The sequence below is a fragment of the Quercus suber genome, unplaced genomic scaffold (assembly GCF_002906115.3).
Source record: "Quercus suber isolate HL8 unplaced genomic scaffold, Cork oak 2.0 scaffold_233, whole genome shotgun sequence".
NCBI lineage: Eukaryota > Viridiplantae > Streptophyta > Magnoliopsida > Fagales > Fagaceae > Quercus > Quercus suber.
In genome coordinates this window covers 643,099-653,755 of record NW_027069690.1, presented here as the reverse complement: position 1 = coordinate 653,755, position 10,657 = coordinate 643,099, and positions in this window count along the sequence as shown.

The window sequence follows — 10,657 nt, the reverse complement described above, 5'->3', positions numbered from 1 at the left end:
AGTTTAGCCATCTAAGAGTTCCCATATTGGCACTCTAACAAGTGTTTCATTTTTTTTTAAAATGTATTTGTGGTTCGAGCTAAACCCCTTATCAAATTGCATCATTAGATAACAATAATGATAATAAAAATAAATCAAACAACTGTCAGAGTTTATAAACTAAGATGTAAAATAAGAAGAAAAAAATATATGTACTTAGTAAAGTGAAGTCGATTAAGAGTTAAAATCTAGTAGCAACTTCTTTTTTATAATATTATTTATCTCCATTGGAGTCATTTCTATTTTGTGGAATTTCTAAAATAAGCCAACTTATTAAGTAACTACATAATTTCACATTTTCTTCTCTCTACAATTTTATAACACTTTCAGTTCAACTTTAGATGAGGTGGCTAACATCGCAACTTGGACCAATGAAGTGTCAATTTGGCTAAAGCACCCAAAAGCCCAATAAGTTCATTGAAGTCAAATTTTGCATGTAAGGGAAATGCTTCAAATCCTCCTATCACCTTTGGATTCCTTACCACCAACTCCTTAATAGCTAAAGGGTGATTTTTAAATTAAAGGGAAGAAATTTGGTGTGATCAAATCCCCAAAATCATGGAGTAATTTAATCTCCAATAGTGGTACAAAAGTTAATGATCATCAACCAATAGAATTTTGAAACATGTCCTAATCTTCATATATTTTTCCTTCACTCTATGATATTGTTACTCACTTAACCATCGAGTCAGACCCCTGATCAAACTACATCATCAAATAATAATAATAGTAAAGACAAATCAAATAATACTTAGAATTAAATTAAGTTGGAAGATAAGAATAAACAAATACATATCTTTTTTTGGGGGTAAAATAAAATATATATCTTCAATAAAGTCATTTTCGAGTTACAATGCATTGGTAACTTTTTATAGAGGAATGAGATACTTTGATGTGTTTGGCTCCTTAATTCACAAGTCTTCCACTTGATTGTTTGAGGGAGTTGTGTGTGTTGATGTTTATAGCAGATTATAGTGATATTGATAGATTTTGACTAGAGTTTCTGAAATTTTGTAGCTTAGAGAAAGTGATGTTGCATGAAGTAACGTAATGTCTCTCCTAAGCTTTTTATAAAAATTTCTCCAACACTTCATTGTTCTAAAAATAGGGTGGAATTCTCTCCAAAGAACAATCCATTAATTTGGTGAAACAAGGTGGTTTTTATAGAGGTGATTGAATTATGGGGGTTTTAATTTCATTTATGGAGTTTTCAACTTGTTTCTATCTTTGTGCACAATTAAATTGAGCTTTGGGCTAATAAGAGGTGCCAAAATTCAAATTTTGTCAAAAAGCTTGACACACGTGTCAATCGGACTAGCACTTATATCAATTTTAGCTCAATTAAAATTTTGTGTGATCTTAGTTTGATTTTTCAATTTGTTTTATGAGAATAACAAGTTTAAAATATAATTTAGCCACTTAACGATCAAAAACATTATCCAAAATAAATTTGAACTTTCAATTTCAAAATTCCTTTTTNGAACTTTCAATTTCAAAATTTCCTTTTTTTTTTTTTTTTTTTACAATGATGCAAAATAAATAAATAAATGTAGGATTTATGATTATTTTTAATTACATTATTGCCTCAAAAATTAAACAAATGAAATTTTGATGTATAATTAATTATGATAAATCTAATTAAGGACCAACATGGAAATGAGCTATGTCCATAATAAAAATGCAAAGTTTATAAACTCCACCAGCCCCCATTCTCTAAATACAGGTAAAAATCTCAAGATTCTTGCATTCCAACATCGTCATTACCTTCTGATGGTGATCAACATTAAGTATTCTTCGTCCATAATGGTTGTCTAAGACCAATAATGTCCAAAATGGCATTCAAAAAGGAGAAATGAGAAATATGCACCACAAATATAATATACGGACATCCAAGGGTATCATCAAAATGAAATCTTGCTATCTAAAGGAGAACATCTCAAATGGATAGACCAATAATCCTCATCTCGGAACATGGGGTGAATTCTTTGAAATTCACTCCATTCTTCCCACTAAGTCCACACATCTCCCACGATGTTAGTGGCACCTAACAAGTAGACTCAAAACTCTCTAAAAAAGAGACCAAGCTTCATCCAACCATGGTATGTTCTACTATTCATCTACTCACTACACTTGTGTTTTAGATAGAAAACTGACTTAATTGTTGGAAGGTCCTTGGCCGGTTCACCCCGGTCACCTTCGATAGTCTATTTCTTCCTCTTTAGGTCATCCAACAGTCATTGAAGGCCGGAGCATTTAGCCTACTAATTTTCGTGCATTATCACCTTTATTATACCATGGTTCAAGTAATGGAAGAAAATCAAGGAAGTATTGGCCATGCTATAACTTCTATATAAGGAACACACCACTACATTTGCAAGGAATGAGAGAAAAACCCAAAACACTTTATTATTTTTGTTTAATTAGGTTTAGTGAGTTATGACTTAAGCATTAAGAAGCCTAGGTTGGCACCACACCAATGTCACTTTGATAATGTGATTATCGTACGTTTTCTAAAACTCTATTTGGACTAGTTGCTCACTATGATTTTTGGTATCAACAAAAATAATAAGAATTTCTCCTATATGAAAAGTACATAATGATGTACAGATACTATTTGAAGAAACAATTTTGGAAAAATAAAATAAAATAAAATTCATAGAAATACAATATCAATGTATAAAGGACCTTTTAAGTGTTACACGAAATTTCAAGGGTTGTATTTTATGAAGAAAACACATGAGTTTTTGTGTAGTTTTCATTTAAAAAAAAAATATATATATATATATATATCAACGATTTAACATGTAATTTTCATAAAATGATCATCTCTATTTAAAATAGATTAATTATTCAAACTATCACGTTATTTAAAATTTTAAATGACATGATGGTTTGTACACTGGTAGATCTAAATATATATATATATCTCCAAAAAAAAAAAAAAAAAAATCTTAACCGTGAAATGAATGAAATGGAAAGATCTTGTCTAGCAATTTTGAAAAGGTCCTCTTCTATTGAATCCCCAATTACCTCACATTTTTAGTTGGATGTGGAACACATGACATTTATTTAATTATAAAATGACATGCCTTTTACATCTAAATAAGAATCAGAGAAAATTAGAGGATAAGAGGTTGATAGAGAGAGAGAGAGAGAGAGAGAGAGAGAGAGGGAAAAATGTGGATGCTCATAGACATGAGGAAAGTCTATGGCTCTCTCAAAGATACCCCACTAAAGTCAGCACCAATATCAACTTTCTTTTATTTCTCTCTTTACAATGGGAATCTATATATCTATATATATATAATAATAGGTGAATCTCAGAGAAACTTAAATTAAAATTCCAAATTTACGCCATATGTCCTAAATTATTTATTTTTAAAGAATTTTATTTTTTAATTTTAGAATCAAATATGTGACCATATTATAAATATTCATCCAAGTGAGTTATTAAGTATAAAAACCAAAGAGTCTAAAATTAATGAATCGTTTAAAAAAAAAAGTGCTTCATTATAATTAAAAAAAATGGACAATTTACATTTTATACCTAATAATATCCTTACAAAATTTTTTAAAGAGTTAACAAAATATAAAAATGACTATCAATAGTATTCAAATTATATATATATATATATATAGAAATTATATCATGCATCTTATTGTATATGTTTAAGTGTATCATACATATGCATGAGGTTACAAGCTAGTATTAATAGTAATAAAAAATTTTAAATTCTAAACTCTTTAACCTCTATTTCATTTGATTATGAACCCCCTTTTTTTAATCGAACTAATTTTTAGATGAGTTTTTATTTTTGGTACCAAAAGGTGAGTTTGATGCATTTGGCTGAAGGTATATTGAGAATTTTATTCCCATCGTAAGCAAGGGAAAAAATTGTCATTTTCGGTTTGTAATTCATTCCTAATTATCTATTTTTGTTTTATCTTCGATTTGGAGAGACTTTATTTTAGTAGGTGTTAGAAATTTAGACCCCTTAACCCAACCAGATTAACCTAGTTAATTAGTCAAGTGATTAACTTAGTCAAATTATGTAGTTTTATGTTATCACAAACATATAATCATATCNGCATCGTCCTCCACATTCACGTCCTCAGAACCCGTCATAAGCAAGGAACTTTCTGTGGCAAGAGGAATCTTAAATACATCGAAGTTCAAGTCAGTGAATGCGTCCTTGGCATCAGCACAGAAGTCCTCATACCCAGCAGCGTAATGGCTGTCTAGACGATTCTCGTATTCGTCAGACTTCTTGAAGGCTGATATGGCTTCTTTGTGTGCCTTCTCCAAGGACGAATTAAACTCTGAGACTTGTCCCTCTAAGTATGCGATGCGAGTATCTTTTTCAACAGCATCTGCCTTAAGTTCCTCAACCTTGTCCTTCAATTTCGTCTCAATTCCCAGCAGACGGTTGATTTCATCTGTCAGCCTGATCACCTCCCCATTTTTTAGCAAAACTTCATTGCTTAGCTCTTTAGCCTTCTCATTTGCCGTCTTGGCCTCCTCAGCTAGTTCCTTGGCCTAGCACGTCGCTGTATAAAACTTTGACATAGCCTGTACATGGATGAATGAGAGTTAGCAAGATATATATATAAAAAAAAAAAAAAAAAATAGCACAAGGACGAGTTAAGGTCCTACCTTAAAGAGGTCGTGGACGCCAGAACGTTCAAATTCTTTCACTGACATGTTGTAACATTGGTTAACCTCGTTATCAGTGACAATTCCTTTGAACGTCCACCACGCATACCCCTTGTCCAGCACCAAGTTAGAGGGACGATCTGATTGCTCTAACGGATGAGGCTTCCGAGAAGTCTTAGTTAAAGGTGCAGGATCAGTCTGAACAGGATGAACTATCTGGACAGGCTCCACATTGGTAGGAGACTCGTCCAGATTCACCGTAGGGGGAGGAGTGAATTTGGGGACCTTGGGAAGAGAAGTCTGAGTGGTTTTTGGTTTTTTAGAACCTCGACGACTAGGAAGGTCGTCCAGGTCCACAGCACTTGAAATTTTCTTAGACTTCCTCTTCCCAGGATGGACGGAAGCCTTCTGGACGACTGGAGGCGCAGAAGCATCCTCATCCCCACTAGTTATTGTTTTTTCTCTATTTTCTCTCATTGTAAATATTCCTACAATGAAGGAAATTAGTTAAAATGATGATAAAAAAAAAATAATGTTAATAATAAAGAGGATAATGGAAGAAGCTGGACGATACTTACTCTTACGAGTAGTTTCTTCATGGCTTAAATTCTCAGCAGTTGGTTCTAGACCAAGACCCCACGTGGCTAAACTGCTGAGAATTACTAAATCGTGGAAAGTCCTTCTAGGGAAGGCACGTACACGGTTAATTCGTTCCAAGTAAGATTTGTTTAAACGTGGACGAGTAACAGCTGCACCAACAAAAGAAAGATAGTTAGACGAATGAAAGTTAGAGAATGTAAGGAATAAAATAAATAACATGAAAAGAAAACATACCCTCAAGACGAAGGCGACCTATGGGGCTGGTAAAAGGAAAGAAGGGGGCATTACTAACATCTGTTGGGTCCCCAGCCCAGTTACCAGAAATGATAAAAAATTCTTGTTTCCAGAGCCTATCAGACGAGCTACGACCCTTTATTAAGCTATAGGGAGAGCCTCTGAACGAGAACTGGTAAAAACCAGCTGACTGTTTTATTTTTGAAGGCTTATAACAGTAGAGGAACTCGTCCACTGTTATAGGACGTTCCCCTTCCAGTGCCTCACGCCATAACACTTGCATGGCGACTATCGTCCTCCAACCATTGGGATTGAGTTGATTGGGACCAATACCTAACCTATGAAGAAGACCTCTACAAAAGGAATTTAGGGGAAACCTTAGACCAGTTAAGAGATAAGACGAGTATACTCCCAAACTAGAAGAAGGTGAACAACACCACTCTCCTTCCCTGGGTAGACGAGGTTTAAGCTCGATAGGAATTTGGTATCTATCTACTAATGTTTTTAACTTAGGAGCGTCCAAAGTGGATGCTACCTTAGGTGCACAGCTATATATGATGTTTTCCTCCTCCTCCTCCTCCTCGTCCTGAGAAGGGCTGGGTGACGCTCTGGACGAGCTAGCCCTAGCTCCAGAAGCCATCCTACGTTGCATTTCTTGAAATTCTTCTAAGGAAATGCCAGGCACCCCGGACGAATACTGCTCGTCCGAGGAACTGCTACTTAAACTAGTACTACTCTCACCACTCTTATAACTTCCAGACGAGACGTCCTGATACTCATCTATTTCTCTCTCTATACTACTGGACGAAGACATAACTAAAGTAAAGGTCAAGACGAAAACCTAAAAAGAAGAGGAAGTACCTAAGAACTAGGACGAACGCTAGACGAGAATCTTGGACGAGATAGCGGAAGGAAGTTTATGAGAAAGGTGGAGGGCAAGAAAGAGAATATGCTAATTTATAGGGCCCAGGAGTAGGGTCAGCGAAGCGACACCATCCACTAAGAAAATGACATGTGGCAACCGTGTGGGGAAATACAATCGATTTAATTGCTCAACGAATTAAACCATGACACGTGGCTATGTGAGTGGGATAAAATCCCTATAATGTCCTTGGACAACGCCCTGGACAAGGGGGCAACTGATGGATAACAAAAAATCACATCCATGGTTCGTCCAGATGGGTCGTCCATGAGAAACGGTTAGCCAAACAACTAGGCCGTCTCCTATTCGTCCAGATACCTCGTCCTTGGGATGTTGGGCAATTGACCAAACTTCAGAGAGCCAAGTCGAGAGAATCGTCCATGTGCAAGGTGCATAGACGATTCACACACAACGGCACGACAAAGAGTCGTCCATAGACGACTACGCAAACACTTAGCAAATTTCGGGGCGGTTCATCGCCCCGTGTTCATTGTCGCCAATCCCTCCTACGTATGTAACTTCCAATGGTGGTTATGGTTTTTTATAGTCGTTGAAGAGGTTATATCTGGATTCCAAGATTCTAGGGGAAGTTATTGAACTAGTAACCGCCCTAGAATACCTTATATAAGGGCCGGTCTTAACCATGCAAATGTATGAATTTCTTGAAATTTTACATTGAATAAAGTTGGAACTCCATTAGAAGAAAAAACTAACTTCATCATCAGAGGGTGTTTGGCCGGTTCGCCCCGGTCACCCTTTGACTGCTTTCTCTCTTTGTAGGCCTCCGCTAACGCTGTAGTCCACCGAAGCCGAAGTGTTCAACTAACTGATTCCATACATCATCAGTAATCAATCACAAAATTTACAAAATTCATCACATAGAATTTAAAAGAAACTATCATCTAAAGAGTTACATCATATAACTCTCACATTTCCTAGAATAAAAATTTGCAATCATGTAAGTTTCTTGAATTTGGCCTCATAATATATACACAAATTTTAATTATGTGATTTGGCATCAAGCCTAATAGTACACACCAATTTTAAACATTTAGCAATTAAATTGAGGTTACACCTTACGTTCTTTTTGTGCATGTGCTACACTTTCTCAAGCACAAAATCTTAAGATATGCACTAAGGTATTCATGATTGGCTAGTGAACAGTGGTGAGGTGGTTATTTATGCCTTTCTTAAAAGGTTCAAGTCCGACAATCAAAGACATGTGACTTCAAGATCAAGACAAAGTGATCGAAAACTATAAATATCTTTCCCACACAACATGCACTACAAAGCTTAACTAGTAAAGTGTAATAAATAAACTCATCAAAACTAAACAAGGTACATAAATTTGTTATGTAAAAATAATATGGCCAATCCTTGACTATAAATCTAAGATGTGAAATACAAAACACAAAAATCTTTTTGGTTTTAAAAACTATATGACCAAAAACAAAAAAAAGTATACATTATGCTCAATGACTAAAAATGCAAATGCAATGTATGATAGTGCAAAACTAAGCTATAGAGAGTACACAAACAAGAAATATCAATTTCTTAATTAACCCTTGAGTACATGTACAAACTAGTACATACTCACACAATTAGAAAAAGCTTAGCACTTATATAACACACACTATTCAAGTTTCTCCACAATGTCAAGCATAATCTAAATCAAGGGAGAGATATCATAACTCATGTAATCCTCAAAAAAAAAAAAAAAAAACTAGACACAAAATAAAATATTTTTGTCTTTTTGAAATTTTCAATGTTTTGGATTTTTTTTTTAAATAAAAAACAACCTAAAAAAACAAAAACAACAAAAAACAAAAACAAAACATGTCCACAATTAATTGAAAGAATTAAATCAAGGACAAGTTAGCAATACTCACCTTAGAGAATCTTTTTCACCCATATAGCACGATTCTTTGGCTTTGTCGGTGAAAATCCATGTGAAGCAGAGTGTATTTGAGGGATTACACCAATCTTCTGAGAAAGACTAAAATCCTGCAAATTCCTTTCACAAGCCAACAAGCTCAAATTTTTCAAAAGAATATGAAACAATTTATATAGACTTATGGCAGGAGACATATCATCACATATCCTAAATTGAAACACAGAATGTTTAAATTTCAATTTATAACAATTAGGACGAATGTGACCGGAGACACCACAAAAGTGACAAACAAGAACAAATTTAGGAACATCATTATTCCTAACAACAATTCTAGTATCAGATTTTGGTTTTTGCCTCAACAAAGAACAATTTGGTCTAATATGGCCAACAACACCACAAAGGTAACAGTAGGCACAAAAACAAATTTCTTATGCTCTCTAACAGTAGGTTTAGACTTAGGTTTAGAAATTTCAGCGTCTACATCAGAACTTTTATCTTTGTCTAACCTAACAAAATAAGCTTTTTCTTTATTATTCCTCTTGAAAGGAGGGATATAAACTTTCTCAGTTTTAGACTGAGAAATAGAAATACTTCTGTTATCAACAACAGGTTTGGTACTAGTCAAATTTTCAATTTTAGTTTTAGATTCAACTAACTCTTGTTCCAAACTTTTTATCTTCTCATCTTGAGAGGAAATTTGATTTCTCAAAAATTCATTCTTTTTATTAGACTCATCTAATCTCACAATCAAATCCTCTTTTCAAGATTATCCAATTTTAACTCTTCTTTAAATTTCTTAGAATTTTTTAAGATTTAGATAATTCCTTACGAAGAGTTTCAAAAGCATTAAAAAATCAACAGAAACAATAGTGTCATTTTTATTCAAAAAAACAAACATGAGCAGAAAGACACTTCAAATTATTCATGATAACAGGGGTCAAGGATTAGCTCAGGATCAAAAGATCTACAACAAGAAGAGCTACCCGCTTTGATACCACTTGTTAGAAATTTAGACCCTTAACCCAACCAGATTAACCTAGTTAATTAGCTAAGTGATTAACTTAGTCAAATTATACATTTTAAGTTATCACAAACATACAATCATATCAAGAATGTAAAGCAGCGAAAATATAAATAACACAATGATATGATCACCTAGGAAACCACACGGTAAAAACTTGAGGAGGATTTGACCTAACTATCCTCAAGGTAAACGTGAATCCACTATGCGAAAGAATCGAAGTTCATACAAAAGGACTTACAAGCTCCCTGCTTGACTTCCTAATGTTACCCATCAGTAGAACTTATTGACACGACCACGTGCAAGCTTCGAATCCACGGACTCCTTCTTTCTTGGACTCTTCAATCAAGTACAACACCCACGCTTGTTATTCTTTAAGCTCTAATGGTAGCAACCTTGTTGATCATCAAGATGTAGATAATAACTTTATCTTGAAAACCCTAAGTTTATGTGAAGGAAAACTCTCAAAGATTTCACAAAAGATTCACATAAAGCGCAAATATGAGCAACAAAGATTTAGACAGGTTTGGGTACAAAACCCTAGATACAAAAGAGCACACTCCTCTCTCTCTTTCTCAAAAGCTTTTAAAAAGTGGCTTAGAGTTTCCTTTATATAGTGGGAGAAGTAGATTTGAAACCTTAATCCTTAATTGGCTTGGGTTGAGTTAGAAATTCTGCAGAAAAACGTTCTACCCGATATTCGATCGATCGAGTCTAACTTTCGATCGATCGAGCTAGGCCGAAATGCACTAATGCATCTGCAGCCACTCGATTCAAACTTTACATAAAACGCCCACACTTTGAGCAAGTCTAAACAAGACTAACAACTGTTTTGATCATGGTTTGCCAACAATATACAATAGAGTTCTAAATACATAAAATTCTAAGTTTTTAGAACCTAACAGTATGCTCAATTGAAAAAACACACAAACCATCAATTTTATTGTCAATTTAACACTTCCAAGTTCCAACCAAACAAATTCCCCTATTTTTCATATCTAACTGATCATCTTAATCAAATATATATATAATAATAATAATAATAATAATAATAGCAAAAAAAAAAAGAGATGTCTATAACATTTTACAACAAATTATAGGGGATAAGTTGTTACTAGTTCTAATTTGAATTCATAACATAAATTGCCTTTTTTGTCTATTCATAATAATTTGTTATGAAAGTGTTGTGAGAATATTGTGAATTTCTAAAAAAGAAAAAAAAAAAAGGGGCATTCAACGAAATGAAAAAAACACAAATAACATAACAATTTTTGTGTGCACATCACATTTTGT